The sequence below is a fragment of the Equus przewalskii genome, chromosome X (assembly GCF_037783145.1).
Source record: "Equus przewalskii isolate Varuska chromosome X, EquPr2, whole genome shotgun sequence".
Lineage (NCBI taxonomy): Eukaryota > Metazoa > Chordata > Mammalia > Perissodactyla > Equidae > Equus > Equus przewalskii.
Window position 1 is genome coordinate 1492671 of NC_091863.1, and position 23391 is coordinate 1516061.

The following is a 23391-nucleotide window of genomic DNA, read 5'->3' on the forward strand; positions in this document are numbered from 1 at the left end:
GGGGAGTTCTGTGCAGTTAAAACAAAAGGAGCCCTACAGCTTACGCAGCACCATAATTTACACCAAGGGGAACGAGGAGGAGAAGATAAAAGACCATTAATGAGGATCTCCTCTCATCATATCAAGGGACAGGAGGCAATGACTAGTAAGAATGGAGTCAGCTTATAGGGATGGTGTTACGGCTATGGAATGTGAGCAGGATCGCCCACAGCAGGCCATGTCCAACTGAGACGCAGTGCTGGTATCATATCTTCACGAGAAATTGCATCTCCAGAGAGAGCGTCCAGTCCTTCCTCCCAAACAATGCTCTCCTCACTCTTTCCAGTCTTCCTGTCTGCCCTTTTATTAGTCATGTCTTGACCACAGACATCTCCCAACCAGCCTGACACTCCTGTCCACCCACTCCTTTCTTGGGGTGAGGCATCTTGCTGACATTCTCTTTGGCTCTGTCTTCTCCTTTCTTCCACTAATGTTACATAAATACCAGATGTTGGATGGTGCTAGACATTTCTGAAAGGAAAAACATGGCAGATGTTCTCAGATGTTCCTGTCTTCACTGAGAGATTTTCTCTTGACCTCCTCCTTCCCTGAAGCTACTGTCCATTCTGTCTTCTTGCTGTCACTCCAGACATCTTCCCACGTGGACCATTCGTTTTCTCCCCTTATTCAGCTCCCATAGATTGCTCAGCCCATCCCATTGCTGTTCTGATGCTGCCCTACAGAAACACCACATGATCTCATTTCCAACTCAAGAACTCGTTTTCAAGAGCTCATCTTGTTTGAGCTGCTCATCCTTCTTTCTCCCCACAAATCCTTCCTCCCTGATCTCCATAACTTCATTCTCTTCTCTTCTTCCTACCTCTCCCACTGCCCTCCAGCAATCATTATTTTTTGTAAGTTCTTCTCCTCTACACTCTTCCCATACTTGTAAGGGTTTAGACTTGGCCAGCTCCTTTTTCTGTAAGTGTCCTCATCTACTTTCGCCCCTTTGAATATCTTCCAGACACAAAGGAGTCCCACCTTTCTCTAGCCCATCCCTAGTGATCCTGAGTTACCATTGATCCACTGAATCTCTCCAGTTGGATGCCCCCGTGTAACTTAAACTCATTATGTCTAAGAATCTATGTATTATCCTCTCCCTCAATCCCACTCTACTTCTTTTACATGTCAGATTTCAATGGACCCTCCGTCAGTTCGCCCAAATGAGAAACCACAGCCACACCTTCCGGTTTCCCCTCCCTCTCTCATGTCCACATCAGACTTGTCCCAAAGTCCCACCCATTCCAGCATCCTTTCTAATTGGCTTCTTTCTCCTTAGTCTCACTGCTGTTTTCCTGGTTCAAGTCCTCATCATCTCCCTGAGGACCATGGCAGATGCTGACAACCCCACTCCCATCCACCCTCTCCTTTGTCCTTTTTGTCATAGATGTCCCCAAGTATCTGTTGACACATGATTAGGGTACCTTCTCCAGCCTCCCCTGCAGCTAGTGGTGGCATGGCTATTTGCCACGTCCAAGAGCTAAGTGTGCTCTGCAATCTCCATCCTTAAAATGTTTATAGACATTTTTGTGTGTGAACTAAAGAAATGAGACTCTCCAAAGCCACACGATGAATGACATGGAATGTAAATATATATCACTGGTCACCACAAGCCAACACAGGAACTTCTTTTGGAAGTTTAAGATGGATGAGAAGAAATCACTGGAGCCGCCGTGAGTGCAGGAGAATAATGCAAAAGATATTTGGAGAGAAAGAGAAGGAAATAGGATGATAAAATAGCAGGGACTACATGCTGGCTGCTTCCATGAGGCAGTGTTTTCTGAGGCTAAAGCACACATGCCAGGAAATAAAAATAAAGAAAGATATTTTAGCTTATCTACTTTTCTAATATGTAGCTGCTCATTCACCCTATTGGATATCTGGGCTTTTTTTCCCCACCCCAAATTTAAAGCTTTATAAAATCCTAAACCTCAGTGTTGGAAGCAGCCCTAAATCCAAGCAACTCTAATTCTTTAGAGGAGAGTTCTTACCCAGGATTAGGAACCAGAATCGCAGGGAGAATATTATCAAAATTCATGCACCCAACCCCACCCCAGACACTCTGGTTTAGCAGGTCTAGAGGCGAGGAGACCATCTTAACTACCTATTTTGAAAAAAAAAAAAATCCCAGATATTTCTGATGCATACCCTTCAAGAGTCACCATTGCAGGGCAGAAGGGCGCCTTACAAATAGTTAAATTTCCCACTTAATCATGCCGAACAATGATGTGAATGAGAAAATGACACATTTTGCAAACAACAGCCAAGAGAAAAAGATCATTTCCTTCTGTAGATTCATTAGCAAGTCGGGACAATTTAACTCGTCTCCTGGCCAATTCCTGCAGAAGCTGGAGCTGCGTATCCTCAGCCGGCTGGAAACAGATACAAGCCACAGTATCTGTGGATGGATGGAAATTACCCTGGCTAATCGGTGGTATGTAAAACAGGATGTGAGAATGTGTGGGTAAGCAGAGGGACGAAGCATCAGGGGCCCTTGGCTTCTACTGATCATGGCACCTGTGGGTGATTCACACCAATGCTTGGATGTTTTGGTGTTGGTAGAAAGCAGAAAAGTGAAAAAGAGATTTACTACCATCCAAGGCAGGAGGAAGGCAAGAAGGAGAGTTGCTGATAAAATAAATACTGGATGAACAACCACAGAGAATCTGCCAATGGCCGGGCCGATGGTGGAAAGCACGAGGCAAGATGGCTTAGAGCCCCTCCCCAGCCTGCCACTGAGAAGGGCACAAGGCTGGAAGGGTTGGCAGGCATGGGTGGAAAGGTATCAAAAACAAGTCAATCAAAAGCAAACTCACCTCATCTCTAATTGGGTTCACCTCCTTTCCCAGCACAAAGCAGAGGCAGCAAGAGCCACTCGGGGCTTAAATTCTTTCCAGACTTGCTCTTCTGTTGAAAATGGTTTTACAACCTAATAGGCAATGGAGAAATCCAGTTCAGTTTTTTCTCCTCCTTCTTATACTCCTTCTCCTAACTTTTATTCTTTTTTTAAGTATTTCCTTGGGAGAGGCTGGAGACATAAGCGTAATTAGTGTATTTATTGAGAATAGCTCATTATGGTGCCCAAAGCAGAAAAACAAAATTCTCCAGAGATCAGGGTTTACTCTTCATGTTGATGCTGGACAATGATGAGCCCAACTTGGGCAGCCTGGGGAAGTTATTCTTTACAGGATGCCTCCATGATTATTTCTGATGAAACACAATATCAGTCCATACATTGTGACATCTTCTCCTCCCCTTTAATTCCTTAAATGCCACTAAATCAAGGTAGTGACACATACCGTGCTTTTAACATGTAAGATAATGAGAGGTTAACAAGCAAAAACGAAAAGGAAGAGAAACAACCTTAATTTGGAAACTGGACATTATAGCTCCTACAGTCCATGGCCATGGTCACCCATGTGGAAATTTTTAAAAATTGTAATAAATAATTGAATATGTGAGTTGACTACAGAATATTCGTTACTTAGAGAGTTAGTGAACCAACAGATAAAACTGAGAAGATGCTCCCAGGATACAGTGTCTGAAAGAAAACTAAAAAGATATCCAGAAGATGATAAAATTCCGGGACGAATCCAGTGAGGGTCCCATACAGAGAAGAGAAAGAATGGCAGAGAGGGAGGGCTGAGATTCAAACAACTAGCAGATGAAAATTTCCTCTGAACTGAAGAAACACCTAAAAGGTTAGCTTAAAACCAACCCAGGAGGTTCTAAGCACCCTTAAATCCCGTATTTCTCATCCATTTGATCTCTAACTATGAGCTTGTCAAGAAGGCTAGTATAACCACAGGCAGCATTAGCAGAAAGACAGCATCTCAATGGAAGGATGACTTGTCACCTTATGCTCTGAGCTGACCAGAATTAGGGGAGCTCTACTTGCAAGTGCATGAAACGTGTTGAGATATTGACAGCTTGGAGCATGCCATACTAAGAGTGGCCATCTTGATTATGAAATCCAAGTTATGGTCCCTGAAGAAGTTGGGTGGAACTGAAGACCTTTCACCCAAGAAATAAATGACTTCAGAACCAGATAGCAAGGACTTTCTTGCTACAAGGAGGTCCACCTTAATCTGTGCTGCTCCTCAAGGCTGAGCTAGGACAAAAGGTAGACCTTACAACATAATCCAACCATAATCCAACCCACATTAGAGCGCGTCACCATCAGAACATCAGCACATCAGAATCATCAAAACAAAGTGGGCTGCCTTCGAGATACGGGATTCTGAAAATTTTCCAACAGAGCGGGTCAACCCTTGCTTTGATACTTTGAAACTCTGACTATGTTTGGAGGGTGAGTTGGTATCAGTTTGGAGGGAACTCTGAGTGACCAGCTAGGGAGCGCTAAGATATCTTGTACTTAATGCAGAACCTTGGACCAGCTCATACCCTGTCTGATTTACAACTTATTTTTAAATAATTTCTTTTAACAAATTGAATACTGTGCAATATTCCATCCAATACCTTGAAGGGAACAAAAACATGCAAATATATTTAGGTAGGCAGGAAAAAAATTGTACCTTGGAAAGATAAATACCAAACCAGCACTTTATGAGTAATTCACCTATTAGACAACTCGGCACAGCACCAATGAAGTGGGACAGTAGGGAAATTCTGAGATAATGTAAGTACAGTCCATGCTTGGCTTCCATGATGTTGAGTTGCTCTGAAAGAAAGAAGAGGGTTTTGCTGAAAACACCCAGACAATGACAGTTGCTCTGTGTTTACCATCTTTGATTTTGTTTGTTGATAACAAAAATGTTTACTTTCTCCATGTGTCTTGTTAATGCAGACCTTAGTTCCTAGAAACCTCAGATCTATAAAGGAAGAAGATAGCTGTGGGGCAATTCACCTGTGAATTAAAATCTTTTGCCTTAGCAAGCTTGAACCAGAAGAACTCAACATACGCCTATGGGGGGTGTGTTCTGCTCCTTCAGTGGTACTTCCCATGGTTTGATTTTGTTCTTACTCAAGTTGTTTGGGACTTGAGAAAGGTCATCTCAATTCTCGAAGGTTGGGGGAAAACCAAGTCTTCATGTTCTCCGTACGTACAACGAGGGTGAATATTTCAAGCATGTAGATGCTTTTCTGCAAATCATCAGTCTTACAGCATATCTAGACTGAGATGACATTCACCAAAGTGGTGGGGTACCCAAGGTTGACATTCCCCAAGCCAATTTGTTAACTGTGCCCCTTTCTCCTGGCTATTATATAGCAACTCACTCATTGCATCATTAAATAACACATACCTGTGGTCATATATGCACATATACATATTCTCTGGTCTGTGCAAGACCCAAACATAGGCATGTGGGTAGAGTATGATGCAAAGAAAAACGTGTTATAAACCATGAGAAGAAGACCAAGCAAACTCCAGATCTCAGAATCCCGTCTGCTCCTGGGCAGCCTGCCCTACAGAGAACGATGTGCAGATTTTCCTAGGCGAAAGAGTGTTCCAGACAGGCAGGGTTCTCCCACATTCCAGCACTCTTTCCCTGTTAGGAATTAACTCCACCTCACTTACACTTTAGCAGAAAATGGGATACCATCAAGCACATCAGAACTTAGGCTCATCTTGGGTCTTCATCGGACCACTACACTAGGGGGAAAAGGTCAGAATTCATGAGTGGGATGGATTCGTCTTTCTACGGCACGTGATCCTTTGGAAACAGACATTTTTATAGGGATGTAGAAATCACAGGCAAATGACTTCGGAGAGTCTAAACATAGACCTGGAGGAAATGTTTCATTCACCATTTCTTTTGATACCTATCGAGATAAAGTTTCTTGGTTGTGGAGCAGAAGATAAGATGATACCAGGAATGAAAGGAAAGAGCACATGTCATTCAGATGTTTTAAAGTACATTAAGAAATAGTGTCTAGAATGAAGGCCGGGTTAAAGACTGGATTCTGAGGAAAAATACCCAATGGTCCTCTCTCTCACCTTTCCTGTGTTCAAGCCCGTGGGGCATCTTGGTTCTTAGTCTGTGGGCAAGGCTTTGTTGTTTTACAGTTGAAGTCTAATACATCTCAAAATTCATATACCCGTGCTCCCCAAAAAATGGAATTTGGAGATGAAAGAAAACAGAAGTAGAAAGTATTGAGATCCACGCATTCGATAGAGAGTGAAGGACCAAGAAGAACAATTTGGGCATGAAAAAGAGAAAGAAGAGAGTGGCAAATGGCATTTGCAAAAGGGCAAATAAGGCAAGTACCCCTCACAGCCAGCTCTCTGTGGATAAAATAGTGTCCCTTTGGTCCTGTTGTGGTCCTTAAAATTCCCACCACGGAGGCTGGTGAAATCCCAGTGTCCTCTGCCCAACATGAGGAATTAAGCCATAAGTAGGTGTGAACTTGACAAGGAGGGGTAGAAGAGGCAGGGGGAGCTCACAGAGATCTAAAGAGGTGCTGTCAGCCTATAAAACTGGGAGACCCACTTCCGGGAGAGACAAACGGCACCATCAAAGCCAGCAGGCAAAGGTTCTGATGCCAGTGTTCCCCTGCTGAAGGAGAAGCTAGACTCCATGTACCCCACAGTGTCGCCCATGTGCCTCCAACCTCACAGTGTCCCCCCATGTCATTCCAAGATCACAGTGTCCCCCACGTCCCCCCACAATTCTATTTCTCAACAGCCTCCAGCAACTTGCTTTTTTTCCTGTTCCTTCAGCCCAAAGCTAGAAACAGCCTCCTGGAGAAGCCTCAGCAGGCCTCCTGTGTGTCTGCTCCACCTGCACTCTGTAATCAGCCCTTTGATAGCATCTCATCGTTTGGACCACCTGGGTGAGATGTGCATCGACCAGGCTCTGACAGCACCTCTCTTAAACTCATTCATCCCTGCAGTGAGCTGTGGCTTACGACACTATCCAGGGCTATGGTCATTTTCATCCCAGCCTCATAACGCATCATCCTACAAAAAGGTCTATGGGTCACGGTTCCCCAAAGAGAAACTTGGGAAAAGAAAAAAAGACTGAGATAAAAAGCTTGCAAAATTTTCCCCGTGGCTTCCACCTTTTAATTTCGTGGAAGTTAGAGGGTACAGGGAGATCATCATCGCCGTTCGAATACGCAAGATCACTTTCCTTTAATTCCAAGCAAATTAGAAACCAGCATTTGAATGGAGGCTAGCATCCAAAATATGCAGACACCTACAAGGGCAACCCTCGCCAAAAAACACAGCTCCACTCGCCTGCAAGTAATAGCTGTAATCTGCAGAGGTTTCCTTAAGGGGCTTGCTGAGTTTTTCACAGCTCATTTCTTCACCCTCCACCAAAGGTGAAGGTCAGCCATCAAATAATTAATGTCACGAAGCAGATGTGCTGGTGCAAACATCTGTGGCAGTAACAGACCAGGAGCTCATGCTCTTCACAGTGTGGAAACCGTGCTGAGCAAGGATGTCTGCGAAGGAGGGCGCATTTACATTCTCACATGTGTTGGGGATGTGCTAATATTCTCACTTTCTCTGGGCTCAGTCTGCGTCCCCTGTGGAGGTTCCTCTGGGAAGAGAAGGAGGGTGTCTCTCCTTTTTCTCCCCTGCCCAACTTGCCCCCAACGCACACACACAGATTTCTGACTTTGACAGGTTGGCTCACATTCATCTGTTCCCACTTTGACCAAAGGGAACAATAAACTGACAATTACATGATTCCATCCTGGATTCAACTACAGAAGGTTTGGTGTCCTCAAATAATTATAGTCCTGCACTAGCAGCTTAACATCGAGAGCAAATAAACTAGAGACATGTAAGGAGTATGAAATTGAAATCACAACTAAGACGTTTAGAGAGTAGACAATGCTTGATGACAGCCAGACGTTTCTGCAAGACGCACCAGGTAGTTTTCCTTAAGAGAATTAATAGCAGATGAACGTCAGGCTCAGAGAGAACGAAAGGAACAACAACAAATCTGAAAACTACAGACAATTTGGAATAAGGATCAGAATCAGTGTGGTGGTTCCAAGATGCTCAAGCATTGAGGAACAAATAGGCCTCCCTTCCAGTTGAATTAACTCTTTCTCGGCAGCCTTCCTAAATATCTCACAACACGTCTACTAATATCCTATTGAACTTAGTCAAATGGCCACACCCAGTTGAAGGAGAGTCTAGCAGACGTAGCTTGTTTGTTAAGCTGGGGACGTTATCACCAGAAAAAAACAAGCAAACAAAAAACAACAACAAAAGAAACTCTTGAGTTCAGTTGAGAATGAACTTGGGTTATCGACTGGCAGTGTCTGCTCCGAATATCAGGAAATAACCCACTTTAGGGCATGTTAGAGTTGGGGTCAGTCGAGATTTGGGAGCCAACAACTCCAGTTTCTGGAGAACTCAACACACTCCTCTCCACTCGCACTCCCAAATGAGTCGATTGCTCCCTCTGCACTGTGGCTCCCCTCTGCTCGCACATTCCCGGTCTCTGCTGGAGGTCACAACCTGAAATGGGTCTTCAGGGCTGTGTTCCTTCTCCAGGTTCCAGGGGAGAATCTGTTTTCTTGCCTTCTAGGGGCCACCTGCTTTGCTTGGCTCATGGTCCCGCCCTCCATCTTCAAAACCAGGAACATAGCACCTTCCAGTCTCTCTCTCTCTCTCCCTCCCTCTCTATCTCCTCTACTTCTGTCACGCCATCTCCTTTCTAACTCTCCTGCTTCCCTCTTATAAGGACCCTTACAATTACACTTAGGGACCACTTGAGTAATCCAGGGTCATCTCCCCATCTCAAGATCCTTAATTTAATTACATCTGCAAAGTCCCTTTTGCCACATAAGGTGACATATTCCCAGGTTCTGGGGATCAGGACACGGACTTTTAAGGGGTTGCGTTATTCAGCCAACCACACCCATCTTAGGATTCTGAACAAAATAACAGGGAAGAGTAGATTTTTCCAAAAGATATTTGCTGTTTGCGTGACTGTCATCTGAGTGTTTCAGCTGATGAATCTGAAAGCATGTTTGAACAGTAAAGCATTAGGTTCTCCACCACTTGACATGATAATATGTGTGCACAGCCATAGGATGGTGTTTCAACATGTTGAGTGTTCCAAGAAATAACCACCGTTGCAGACTGACACCAAGATTTGGAACGCCTTGTGAACATACATTTCAAAAAAGAAAGAAGTTATTTACCCTTCAGAAGAGTACCAGTTGGACAAATGAGTTGCATTTCATTTCAAAGAGAAAGCAAGTGGGTAAGATTTATTTTTAAGTAAATATGTGCTGAATATAGGAGAAGAAGTTGAGAAAGCTTGGATAAATGGACACTGTAAGGTTGACTCTTAAAATGTGGCTAAAATTCAAGGCAATAGACACAGCAGTTGTCTAACTCATAATATGGATCATTATGTCGATACAGAGAGAGTTTTACAAATTCAGGTTTCCAGGTGTATACCCAGAGAGCTCCCTCACCCCTTCCACCGTGTGAGGACACAGCGAGAAGACGGCCATCTATGAACCAGGAAGCGGGTTCTGGCCAGACACTGAATCTGCCAGTACCTTGATCTTGGACGTCCAGCCTCCGGAACTGTTGGAAATAAATGTGTGTTGTGTAAACCCTTAAGTCTGTGTTGTTCTGTTATGGCAGCCCGAATGGACTAAGATGGGGTTCTTATGGAGGCGTGGACAGGGCAAGATGTGGGATCCAAGGCACTTAGCCTGTGGGTCCGCATGAATTCTCCTTGACGGCATTAAGTAAAGAGGGAACTCTGGTGAACTTCAGATGCAGTCCTGGGAACTCTGACGTCTGCTTTCAGCAACTGACGTCTAAAAAGCCTTTATTCCACTATGGATTTTCACCAAATCCCACTTTCTTACATGAATAACAGAACACCATCGAAATGGAAAAGATGAGAGGTTGAAAGAGCAAGAAGGGGCATTGGACCTTCCTCGATATTTTCAAGGTGTGTCACTAAGCTCTTTGGACCCATGAAACCCCATGACACCCCATGACATCATCATCATCCTGGGGTGGGCACTGTTACCAGCTCCATTTTACGCATAAGGGGATGGAAGCACAGAGCAATCAGAGGATTCAGTCAAGTTTCCACAAGCAGTAAGTGAATATGAAATTACCTAGAAGAACTGGGTCTGTAATATGGCAAAGAGGGTAATGCTCCAGCTCCCTATTTAGGATCCCACAGGTTGTAATGAATAGCTATCTTTCTCTGTGTTTGCTCTCCTATTTTCATTCGCCAGCATTTAAACTATAAGTGGGATTTCAACTGTACTGTGTTTATCTTCGTTGGGCTTGACCTGCAGATAGGAATACTCATGCCCAACAGCAAAACAACGTAAGACATGTTTATTGCCATCGATGCTATGAAGTTCTAGAAAGGAAAAGGCTAGAAATAAGGCTGGTGCTTACTAAAACCAAATTGAACACACTCTTCTCGTGTAAGCATATTTTGTTTTTCGGGATTGTGTTTTTGCAATAAGCCAGCAATATTCGAACACACACTCTGGATAGCCGTCTCCTTCTTTCTCTTATTTAACAAGTTTGGACAAGGCATCTTGAGCTACTCAAGTTCATTCTATGCATGTGTGAATGTTAAAGACGCACACCGTTATTTTCCTGGCAAAAGTTTGGCGTCCTGTCCTGGCAAGGTCTATGCACCTGGGCCAATGCAAGCCCACCTCAGGTGTGAGAAGAGCCAGGTGCAGCCAGATGTCTTCACTCTTCTGAGAATGTGTACGTTGGCTCGTTACAAAATGCAGACACCCCAACTCCATGAAAGCCTTGTAAAATGTCATTTAAAATAAGAACACCGAAAACATGTTTTAAAAGTAGTGAAGGCAGTGGAGATGAAATTAAAATGGAGTCATCAATTACCTGGAGAACGTGACGAACCAAAAGTCAATGTGGACCGATCACAGAATAGGGGAACATACAATATTTTTATTCAACAGCAAGAGCTTGGAAACGGTCTGAAACCCTGGGACCATTGCCTAACATTTTCCACGTCCCTCAGCCAGACTAGAAACGGCAAGGAACATAAAAAATAGTGAAGAATATTGCACCAAGAAAAATACATCCATTGTAGCATCTCATGAACTAAGGCAGAATGGAAAAATCAGAACCAAGCCATTCTCTGAAGCTGGCTTCCCGAATGCACAGGAAATGGGCGGGGAGGTTGGGATTTCCAAGGAGAGTCAACTTCTGGTCCTCATTTGAGAGGGGATGCAGTGACTTACTACCTTGAATCTCTGACATGTTGCCCCTTTCCAACTCAGCAGCACCAGATTCCAGAAAGACAGTATTTCAAGGATGACTTTATGGCCAAATAAGCTAAGAAGCTACAAAGCAGTATAATTTCTGGGGTACTGAGAAGGTGCCTGTATTAGTTGCTTGGGCCGCCATCACAAAGGACCACAGACTGGGGGGCTCAACAACAGACATTTATTTCTCCTAGTTCTGGAGGCTGGAAGTCCAAGACTAGGGTATCTCAGGGCTGGTTCCTCCTGAGGCCTCTCTCTTGGGCGTGTCGAGGCTGTCTTCTCCCTGTGTCCTCACATGGTAGTCCCTCTGTGTGTGTCTGTATCCTCATCTCCTCTTCTTATAAGGACACCAGTCCAATGGGATTAGAATCCACCCTAATGACCTCATTTTACCTTCATCACTTCTTTCAAGACCCATATCCTAATACAGCCCCATTCTCAGGTCCTGGAGGTCAGGACTTCAACAAGCGAATTTTGAGGGAACACAATTCATTCCAACACTGTGCGCCCTCTCAGCAAAGTGTGTTTTGTGCTGAAAGCATCTTCACGCCGCTGGCCTCTGCTCAGTATATTTTATGGGGAATGGGGATGCAAGCACCATCAGCTGGCATTAGAGGCACGGCAGGAGAGAGGATGGTTTAGTGGAGCAAACGCAGGTCATGAAGAACTCTACACGAGATCCTTAAATGTTGGGATTTACCCTCTCAATCAGAGGCTGGCAAACTATAACCCACGGGCCAAATCTGGCCCACCATTTGTTTTTGTAAATAAAAGTTTTATTGGCATACAGCTGCACCTATTCATTGACATATTTTCGATGCCTGCTTTTGTGATAAAGTGGCAGTTGAGTAGCTGTCATGGAAACAAGATATTCTGCAAGGCCAAAGATATTTATTCTATGGCTAGTTATAGAAAAAAAAAATGCCAACCTCAGGTCTAAATGATGGGGCGGGTTTGGAAAGGATTTTACTCAAAAGGATGATACTCACACATTTATGGTCTTATAATTGCTCAAGCAATACTATAGGAGTTGGACTGGAGGGAATCAGTAGATGGTGTATGACCTCAACGGAGGGGGCGTGGAGATGACGGATACACGTGTATGTGGGAATCAGTGGGAGGTAATGCGTGATCCTGACAGCCTGAAATTTGCATCAAGACATAGACGGGAAGTCCATCTTCTGAGAAAGACCACAGTGGGACAGAAGAATTTGCAAATGTTTGCAGTACCCACTATCAGATATGGAGCGGCAACTTTGCCTGGGCGTGGAGAAAGGCTCCCGGGTAGCCTGCAGACCTGGCAGGGTGGGACGCCATTGATCAGTAAGTGATTGTCTCCAAAAGGATCAGAGTCCAGGTGCAGCCTCACAGAATGTGGTTTTCGAGGCTGATCCAGGCTTGCAGACTGCAGGCTGGCCCTGGCATCAAAGAAAAGACGGCAAGTCAGGTGGGGCTGCTGGTCTGGGATGAAAGGAGGTGGGCAAGGAAATTGGGGGCATTGGTGACAGAGAGAGAAAGCATTGTGTCAGAGGCTGATTGCCATGAAATTTAAGATTTTGGAGATGATTCAACCATTCCAAGGATTATTAGCAGGACCAGGGTGAGGACTTGGACACTGTCTGTTTTCTCAACTTTTTTGGCCATTTGAGTGAGGTTGAGAGAAGGTCCCTGCAGGGGAGGACTTCAGCCTTGGCACATTTGTCTCCAGCTCTTGTGTTCATTATACCGAGACCCAGTCTTTGAGATGGGCGCAACTCCAGGCTGTGGAATGTGAGCCATTTCCAGCCACAGCAAGTGAAATCCTAAGTCTTGGGTCACTGGTGCCATCTTCATAACACATCTCTAGGGAGTTTGTGTTAAGGAAGCACACAATTTCTTCCTCAAATCATGTTCTGGCAAAGGGAATCATATGTTTCTTATCTAGATGTGGTTGAGCATGAATCAGAATCCAGGTCTGATTTATGGCTTCTATTTCCATGATATCCAGAACTCCAAGTTCCCTGAAACCCTCATTAGCTCAGGAATCAGACCTAGAGCTGGGGTGTACCTCATCCCCCAGACCTGAATTGTAGGGGTCAGCTCTCCCCTGGGGGCTGCAATGAGAAGAGATTGTCCTGCCTCCTCCTCAAAGATTCAACAAAAGTTGACTCAAAATCATACAGAGCAGCCATAATCCCCAACATGTGGCAGGATGCAGACAATGTCTTCTCTCAACTTGCCCATCATTCTGGCTATCCTCAGACCCTCATCTACCCAATCCAGGACGTGGTACTTCACAGCAGCATCCATATCCAGCTGCAGGGGCTTGAGTTTCTGTGTTTTAGGCCACAAAGAAGTTTCTGTCCCAAACCAATTGGCCAATGTCTTCTCTAGGAGACTAAGCTTTGATGGCCCCATGTGGGGTTATGCTGTTCTTATCAACAGTGGGACATCTTTCCAAAATATTTACCTCTGCCTCTTGGCTGGTCTTGACAGATACCGGGATTGTCTCATCATCTACCAGGGGCAGAAATAAATAAGAGAAGTCTGAGATCAACTGAAGCTCCAGTCTTGGACAGTATCCCAAGGAGGACCCCACAGAAACAGAGGGAAGAAGTAGAGGTTGGCCATAGGACTGTCCATGCACCTGGATGAGGAGGGCAGGAGAAGGTCCCATGCAAACAAAAGACCCCTGCCCATGGTTGGTGTTTGGGACCACAGAGCTCTGTCATTCTTGGGCTATGCGTGGAGATGTGGTTTTCTAGGCAGTGGTGTCTCCAGGATTCTAGCAAAGAAAGTTCTGGTCATGCCAGAAGCAAGGCTGCAAAGAGAACAGAACCAAACCAGAGCAGGCTTCTCTGTGAATAGTGTAAGGTTTCTAAAGAAATCATTGGTGTGGAGTCCTGCCTGAGTTGGGGTTCACCCTGCCTGCAAGGAGTTCCAGGTCAAGCAGGATGAGGCTAATGTAAAAAATATGCAAACAGAATGCAGAGAGAGCCTGGGGAAGATGTGGCCTCGGGGGTGATGGTGTTGGAAAAGGTTCCCCAGTAGGCAGAGACACTTGGAATTTGTTTGTTTGTTTTGCTGAGGAAGATGTGCCCTGAGCTAACATCTGTGCCACTCTTCCTCCACTTTAGATGTGGGTTGCTGCCACAGCATAGCCAATGAGTAGTGTGGGTCCATGCCTGGGGTCCAAACTGATGAACCTGGGCCACTGAAGTAGAGCATGTGGAACCTTAACCACTAGGCCATGGGGTTGGCCCCTAGATTTTTTTTATCATAGTAAAATACATATAACATAATATTGACCCTCTGAACCATTTTTAAGTGTACAGTTCAGTGACATGAAGCACATTCACATTGTTTAACCATCCCCACCATCCATCTCCAGAATGTGTTCATCTTCCCACACTTGAAACTCCTTCCTCATTAAACGCTAACTCTCCATCCTCTCCCCCAGCCCCTGGCACCCACCATTCTACTTTGTGGCTCTATAAATTTGACTCCTCTAAGGACCTCATATAAATGGAGTCATACAGTATTTGTCCTTTTGTGTCTGGCACATTTCAATGAGCATAATGTCCTCCAGGTTCATCTATGTTGTAGCATACGTCAGAATTTCCTTCCTTCTCAAGGCTGAATCACATTCCATTGTATGGATGGACCACATTTTGTTTATCCATTCATCCATCACTGGACACTTGAGTTGCTTCCATGTTTTAGCTATTGTGAATAAAGCTGCTGTCAACATGAGTGTACAAATATCCATTCAATTCTCTGCTTTCGATTCTTTGGGATACACACCTAAGAGTGGAATTGCTGGATCACATGAAAATTCCATTTTTAATTTTTGAGGAGCTGCCATATTGTCCTGGGCAATGTTATTATCATGTGGAAGCTGAAAACCAAGGTGCTATTGGGATCTACACTTGAAAATTTAGACATCTTGCTCCTCTTTGGTTCACTATGCTAGAAAAACCCACCGACTCAGAGATGTTTCAGATCAGTGAGAGTGTGGCATTGACCAATTGATCATTGATAATGAAAACAGATGGATCAGGGTGAATATCATGATGCAAAACCAAGAGAGACGAAGACCATACGTACTTCAAAACCACATAGTTATACACTATGAATGGCAGACTTTTTTTCCCCCTGGCTTGGTGGGTGAAGAAAAACAGGAAAAACCAACAATTAATGAGAAAATGGAGGTAACAATTTTTTAAATCAGCAAGTAAACTATTAATCGATGGTATGACCGTGAACAAGTCTTTCAACGGATGTCAACTGAACACAGTTGAACTCACAACATATTTTAGGGAACTGAGAACTGGAGGGGCATGGGGCCACAGTCCAAGGCATGTGGGTTCAAGTCCCATGGGACGGTGCTGGTTTCTGGGGAAACGGTGACCAGTAATACCACGTGGGCTGTAACAGCAACTTAAGAAGCTGTAGGCACAGGTGATGGAGGTCAGAAAGGAAGCAAAGAGATAGGTCACTGAGAGAGGCAGGAAAGAGGCAACATTTGAAGCAGCCGTGCAACCCATGGAAATAGAGGGTGTCCAGCAGACAGAAGGGCATGACCATACTTGGGATGAGAAAGAGCCAGTAAGGGCAGGGGCAGGTGAGAAACATTCAAACAGTGAGAGAAGTGGCTAGCAGAGTAGTCGAGGGCCATGAGGTGTCTTGTCATGTCCCATTGTTGAGTGAGGAAAACCACAACATTCCTCTCTTGCTAAGATGGATCTGAGCATTAGGAGAGCTTTGCCAATTCTCCAAGTTGCGAATGAAGTGTGTTGTTATTACATCCTTGCCCCTGGCTGCAGTTGGCTTCCAAGGGTTGGAGTGAATTTCTGAGTGTCAGGAAGGAAGAGATACGGTGAGTTAAAAACAAAGGACATTTATATCTTCACATGTTTGCGTGTATCTATACGGGGTGGGTAGAATTGTGTCCCCCCAAAAGATATACTGGAGTCCTAGCCCCCGGTACCTGTGAATGGGACTGTATTTGGAAATAAGGTCTTTGTAGCTGGAATCAAGTGAAGACAAGGGTGTCCTGGAGGAGGATGTCCCTAAATCCAATGACAGTGTCCTCATCAGAGACAGAAGAGGAGACACAGACACAGAGGAGAAGCCACCTGAGGACGGAGGCAGAGACAGGAGGGAGGCGGCCACCAGCCCAGGGGTACCTGGAGCCCCAGAAGCTGGAAAAGGCAGGAGGGACCCTCCCCTGGAACACCCTGGAGGGAGCGCGGCCTTGATGATACCTTGTTGTCTGGAACTTAGTTATAGCAACCTTTGGAAACTAATATATCAGTAGAATTCTGCATTCATATAACTATATTGATAGTTTTTTGCTTAGATCTGTATTTTCGATCCTATCAGAATCCATTCATTGTCTTATTAATTCAGTCACATAGAGAAAACTGCTAAGCTACTGTCTGATTTTCTGGATTTCTGTTGAGAGCGATTCTCTTGTCAGTGGCTGCTCAAGCCATCATGTCTTTAACTGAGCTCCTCAAAGAGAATCCACGATGAGAGAAAAGTCAGGGGATCTCCCTCACTCTCACCCTTGGTCAGCAGGAGCACTAGGTGGCTGCAGGAACTCTGACAGCCTCTGTCCATGCTAGGAAACCAATTGGAGAAGGCTTTTTATGTAGGCGTGTTGTTCTGGTTTTCTTTGCTCAAAAGCGAGAAAATAAACATTTACTGGCATGAAGCCATTAACAGGCTTGCTTTCAAACCCAGAGGGTCACTGCACATTCTGGGATGGTTAGGAGGCAGATGAGAAATGAGTCTCCCCCAAGACCATGCCCATGAGTTGGTCCCAATGTACTCATGACTGCCATGGTCTATGTTTTAATCGTTAAGGATCAAAATCAATCTCCTGCTTCATGACTCAGCAACTATTACTTTAGACACTGAAAATACGAGCATTTCACGAGGAAATGATTTTTTAAATAATAGCACTATTCACAATGGCCAAAAAAGGGAAAACAGTCCAAGCGTCCATTGACGGGTGAATGTATAAACAGAATGTGGTCCATCCATACAATGGAATATTGTACAGCCACGAACAGGAATGAGGTACTGACACATGCTACAATATGGATGAATCTTGAAAACATGACGCTCAGCGAGAGTATCCAGACATGAAAGCCCACATAGAGTGTGACTCCATTTACATGAAATGTCCAGAACAGGCAAATCCATAGAAACAGAAAGTCAATTAGTGGTGTCAGGGGCTTGGGTGAGAGACGACTAGGGAGTGACTGCTTATATGTTAGGGAGTTTTCTTTTGGAGGGATGAAAATGTTCTGGAACTAGATAGAGGTGGTGTTTGCGTAGCACAGTGACTGTACTAAAGGCCACGGAACTGTATACTTTGAAATGGTTCATTTTACGTTCTGTGAATTTTGCCTCAATAAATTATTTTTAAAACAGTAATAGTGAGAGCAGCATGGTGACCACAGCTAGATCCTGGAAAAATTACTGCAAACCTTGATATCACCATTTAAACATAATCATTTTTGTGTTCTTATACCAAATGTGTAGATAGATAGATAGATAGATAGATAGATAGATGGATGATTGATAGATGATAGGTGAGAGAGATAAACAGATAGATAGACATATGAGAAATAGATTGATAGATGATTGATAGAAGATAGATAGATGATAGATAGATACAGATAGACAGATGATAGATAGATTCATAGATAGATAGATGATTGATAGATGATAGACAAAGGTAGATAGATGATAGTCAAATAGACACTCATGAATTTCACTAAAATAAACTTTTGTGTATCTTATGTTAAAAAAACAAGTGGGCACAGTTGAAAAATCTTTCCTAAATCCTTTCCCCCTCAAAAATAGTAATAACAGGGCCAGCCCCATGGCATAGTGGTTAAGTTGGGCACACTCCACTTTGGTGGCCCGGGTTCGCAGGTTCAGATCACAGGTGTGGACCTACATCACTTGACAGCCATGCTGTGGCAGTGACCCACATACAAAATAGAGGAAGATTGGCACAGATGTTAGCTCAGGGACAATCTTCCTCAGCAAAAAAAAAAAAAAAAAAAAAAGTAATAATAATAAAAAGTGGCATGTGTTGGTTCAGGAAACTATCAACAACCAAGACTGCCCAAGTTGACCTTTGGGGGAAGACTAAAATTCTGGGCCAAGGTTCTTGGTCAGTTAGTAGATGTCTGTTTGCATTTCAACTTCAACCTTTCCAGAAGGTGTTCAGATTTATATTTAAGAAGAGTTTTATAAGTTGGAGACTGGTGTTATCATTTGTTTTTGAAAATCATTGCCATCCTTCGCTTTCTAACTCACAGGAGAGGGAGACTTTGCTAGCTCAAGGTTTTGCATGGAACAGGATTCTTTTGGTGGAACAAGGAACTGAACGTTTCGAGTAGCCACTCAGTCTTCCAAAGGATTTGGGGAGCCTTGGCCACTTGTTGTCCCAGTGACCAAGTCCCATAGACCCTGCTGGCATTTTCTGTTTCCCACTGAAACATCCCTGAGCATAAGGGCGTGTTAAATATTTTTATTTCAGAGCTGATTCGTCTCTGCTTGAACGTCCTGGCTTAAAGAATCATACAGAAATCCAAAGCAAAGCAAACTTTAAAGGCAGGCATACTGGCATTCTTTAATTAGACAACTTTCATGAGATAAGACACTGAATGGTTATAATTGGTCAATGAATCAAGTTGGTGGTACACGTATGGACACAATCATCTTATTCAATATCTAGACATCTGGACCCTTTATTCACCCAAAGCAATGAGTGTTTGGAGATTATGACAGATGTGGTTGGTATTTTTCAATGGTTAGTGGGGTTTAATGCAGAACACCTACCAAGTGACAATCTTCATGGCGTGAAGGTTTTGATTAGTGTAGACAATCACTTTAAAAGGTTTGGTCCTCAGTATGAACTGGTCTCTTCTGGAAGGTGAGGAAGGCAGAGTTTGTTGAGACTTGCTTTGCTCCTTCTAAGACACTCAGCCCTCTGTGAGGGTTTTGGCTCACTTAAGTCGAAGTACAGTGATCACCAATAAAAATGCTCCATCTTGGTGAAACTAGGTAGCATCATAGAGGTGTAAAGTCAGAGAGAGAGGGAGAGACGAAGAAGGAGGAGGAAAATATGGACCTACATGGTTGTGTTGAGTGATTCCCATTTGCCACATTTCCTTTCTCTTAAATGTTACAAACACTAAGCTTTAGCAGCTGTAGCTTGATCAATGAAACAATGTATACATAAAGATATTCAAGGAGAAAAGCATTAAATACTTTATGAAATATAGGAACTATAGAAGATCTTTATTTTGCCGTCAAGAAACTTGCAATCTGCCTCCTATTCTAATCCAGACTTGTGTTAAATGACTTGTCTAAACCTTTCAATTTTATCTTGGATCTTGATGATACCTGTTTGGTTTTGTTGTTTGTTTATCAAACTTAAGCCTTGGAGATATAAATTGTTTCCAATTTTACCGTGAGGTTATTTTCACCGCAGACAAGGAGCGCCAGCCTTCTCTGGAAATCCAACTTGCATTCGTCTAGGCTCTGAAATGCTCGTCAACGCTCTGAGACACCATGAGAGGAGCCGAATGTACGTGAAAAGTTGAATTTCAGGCTCTGTTGGAAGAAAATATCTTCTGGACTGTGCCAGATAGTTTGATGTTCAAGCCCCTTGCATGGTTATCCTCCCTTGAATAGGAACTCATAGGCCATTTCATTTTTTTACGAAGTTAACTGGTGTTTTTATCTGAGCTGAATAGTCACATGGTGGACAAGGAAAGTCAAGTCTACTGGATTCCCGGGTGAGTGAGAGAGAAGAGATTGGCTCTTCCAAAAACATGGGTGAATTATGTTTATTCTGTAAAGTAAATAAATAGAAGTCATAATATATCAATAGATAAGAAGAATCACTTTCCAAAGGAAGTTATCTTGAAAGCCGAGTGAGAGAATGTACTGGAAAAATACAAATCCCAGGGGAAAGACCCTTTAAGTGGTATCTACTGCCCTCTCGTGGAGGTTGTTTGAACAGAAAAGAGCCCATGGATTTATCACCCCAAAATATATTTTTTTAGCTATTATTAGACGGGTTGTTTCCAGCATTAAGAAATGAACAAAAAAATCTGCAAATGTTTCTTGTTAATTTATGTAGTTGTTGAATAATCCACAAAGCCACAATCAGCAACATCAGCGAATATTGTGTATACAAGTGGCTGATGGGTTTGCAGTTCAAGTGACCATAAAGTAAATCGTTCCTTCCTTTTTCCAAAGGTTAAGCAATAAATGAAATTACAAAAAAATGTTTGAATTCGTCATGTTCGAATCTGCATGGTCCACTTATCTTTTAGGAGTTTCGCAAGATCCACTGGCACCACGCTGTAATAGTCCACCAGTAACAAAAGAATAAGTGGAACATTTCTGCACAGTTTTACAATTGTTGGAAATGTCTTGACAAGAACAAAGTCTCCTGAAGGCAACAGATGGGAGGAGCACAGTTTTCATTGCTTTATTCTGTTCGGTTATAATTTCTTTTTTTATTCCTAGTTCCACAGGGAATTTTCAGAACCGAAAAAGTATGTGGCAACACTTAATTGCTGGATCGATGAAGCCAGGAGGCTCTGAGCTCACTTGGAGAGCCAGGGACTTTCCTAAGTGTTGAGAAGGAGCCAGAGCAAGGAACACAGAATGGGGGAAAACCACTACCTTCTGGTTCTCGCAGGTGACAGGGAAGAGACGAAATGCATCACATTCTAAACGGTCCTCACTGTGTTCATCTGACCCGGTGGTCCTCAACACAGGTGATTGTACCCGCAGGGGACACTTGGCAATGTCTGAGATATTTTTGGTTCTCACAACTTGGGGTTGGGTGTTACTGGCATCTGGTGGGTGGAGACCATGGATGCTGTTCCACACCCTACAGTGCACAGTATGCCTCACCAGACTGTGGTTCAGCCCCAAATCTCAGTAGTGCTGAGGGCAAGAAACCCTGTCTTAGCATGAGACACCGTCTGTCTGTCTATCTATCTGCCTACCTATCCATCTACTCATCCATCCATCCCACCATCTCTCTCTCTCTCTCTTCTTTCTTTCTTTCTATCTATCTATCTATCATCTATCTATCCTATTGGTTCTGTTTCTCTCAAGAACTCATACCTGGTATGGAGGAAGGAAAGCCTGTGTCTCTATGCATGAGAGGAAGAAAATCCAGGCAATTGGCAGAATTGGGATGTGTGGGGAGGTAGAGTGGAGCCCCAGAAGAGCAGCCCCATGGAATTTTGAGAGAACCCCTTGACATTCGATCATCTAGATCCTGGTCCCAAGTTCCCCAGTCAATGGGAGTTAGATTCTTGTGGAACAAAAACAGACCAGTCAACTTCCCTTTACCACCTAAAAGGCCATTAGACAACCACAGTCTGAGTCAAGGATTCTCAGAATAGGATAAAGAATAAGTTTCTACCACACTGCAGAACCTTCTAGATTTGCCTGGCACTGGGCATTTTCCAGCGATGTGGGAACTTCAGTTTTGAAACCATGAAGGTCCCAGGCGAGTGGGGTCAAATTGGTCACCCTAGCTCCTGGGACAGGGGAAGAATCAATAAATTAAAAAGCTGTGAAAAGTAAAATTGGCCTAAGTCATGACGTGCTTGGGGAACACGGCTGTCTGGGAAGGAGACAAGCAGGCGATTGAGAAAAGGAGCATTGTTAAGTCGTACCAGATGCAAAAAGATGGATCAGTCAGTTATATTTCTCAAATATGATTCATTTATCTTTTTTTTCCCAAAGTTAAAAGTTTTCTTTAAATAGGTAAAGTTATTCCCCAGGGTACCTAAAGGACTTCAGTGGAAAGCAATTCAACTTGTAAAATGGAAAATATAGACAAAGTTTAATTCTATAACACTTTAGGAAAGAAGGGATCATTATATGGCATTCCAAATTTAAATCCCAATAGATGTTAGGCCTCCAATATACAAGAATAAGAAAAATGTGCTTAAAATGGCAAGCATGGGGATGCTCATCTATGCTTCCTGTCTTGTGTCTGCCACCATTCTGAATAGAGGTCGCCTTTAGCCTGCAACTGAAACCACATTTCCAAGATCCAGTGAGGTTTGCAATCCTTGCACAGAGTCTAGTCGAAGGATTTCCACCTAAGTCTTTCCCTTAAGCTAACAAAATGAAGTGTATGCAGGTGTGATGGGCATTGGCGGGGGATGGTGAAGGAACACACGTGGTGACCTCCTTCTCAGGAAATTAGCTCTGGGAAAGATGAAAAGGTTACACACATTCAACAGATTAGCTGGTGCACGCTGCCTTGAATCCTGTGCATTAATTAAATTCTCAGATAATCCAGGACCTCCTTGCTCAAGAAGTCAATAACAACCAGTGCCGTGACGACTGCCATCCCAACGGGGAACGAACTGTCTGCATTTAGGAGAAGATCCAGGTTTAGGGCTGAAGCTTACAAGATTTGGGGGGTCATCTTGAAGAAAATGAATTTAAACCTATCCTACTTTTGGAAATGTCTCAGGCTCCTCCTCTGCCATCCTCCTTCCATCCTTCTCCTCTTTCATGGGGTCAGATGTGCATCATGAGCTAAAGGCTCCTGTTTCTTCTGCATTATCCTCCATAGACATTTCCCCCAATAATTCCATCTCAAGATAGACTTCTTGCAGGACCTCCAGTGACAGAACGTGTACTATGTGAAAGAAGAATGGAGTTATAAACTGGACAAAAATTGGGTCAAGCTGGAAGCGGAAAAAAACCAGAGTAAAAGCATTCTAAGTTCACTGTGTTGCTTAGTGAAAGGCAAATATTTTCATGACTTTCAAGTGTGAGATAAGAACTACTGTATAATTCAGCAATCTCACTGCTGTGTTTTTATCCAAAAGAATTGAGATCAGAGTCTTGAAGAGACGCCTGCACTCCCTGTTCACTGCAGCATTATTGACAAGAGGCGAGACAGGGAGACCACCAAACCGTCCACCCACAGATAAACAGACAAAAGAAAAATGTGGTCTATACATACAACGGGATATTTATTAGTCATCCATAAAAAAGAAGGAAATCCTGCAATATTCAACAACATGCATGAGCCTTGAGGGCATTGTGTTCAGAGAAAGAAGCCAGACCCAGAGGGAC

General features: G+C 43.7%; 1 protein-coding gene across 6 annotated transcripts in view; it reads right to left on the reverse strand.

Annotated features, from left to right (window-relative positions):
• Positions 1 to 23391, reverse strand: part of PRKX (protein kinase cAMP-dependent X-linked catalytic subunit) — a 166890-nt gene that overhangs the window by 14526 nt on the left and 128973 nt on the right. For 3 of the 6 annotated variants that reach the window (XR_011535762.1, XR_011535763.1, XR_011535766.1), the window contains exons 10-11: positions 4619 to 4720; positions 2856 to 2968 (exon numbers count right to left, since the gene is read on the reverse strand). The gene's annotated coding sequence lies outside the window, so the exon portion shown is untranslated. Of the gene's footprint in view, positions 1 to 2855; positions 2969 to 4574; positions 4721 to 23391 lie in introns of all 6 variants that reach the window. The other 3 variants (XR_011535765.1, XR_011535767.1, XR_011535764.1) reach the window with 2 other exon arrangements.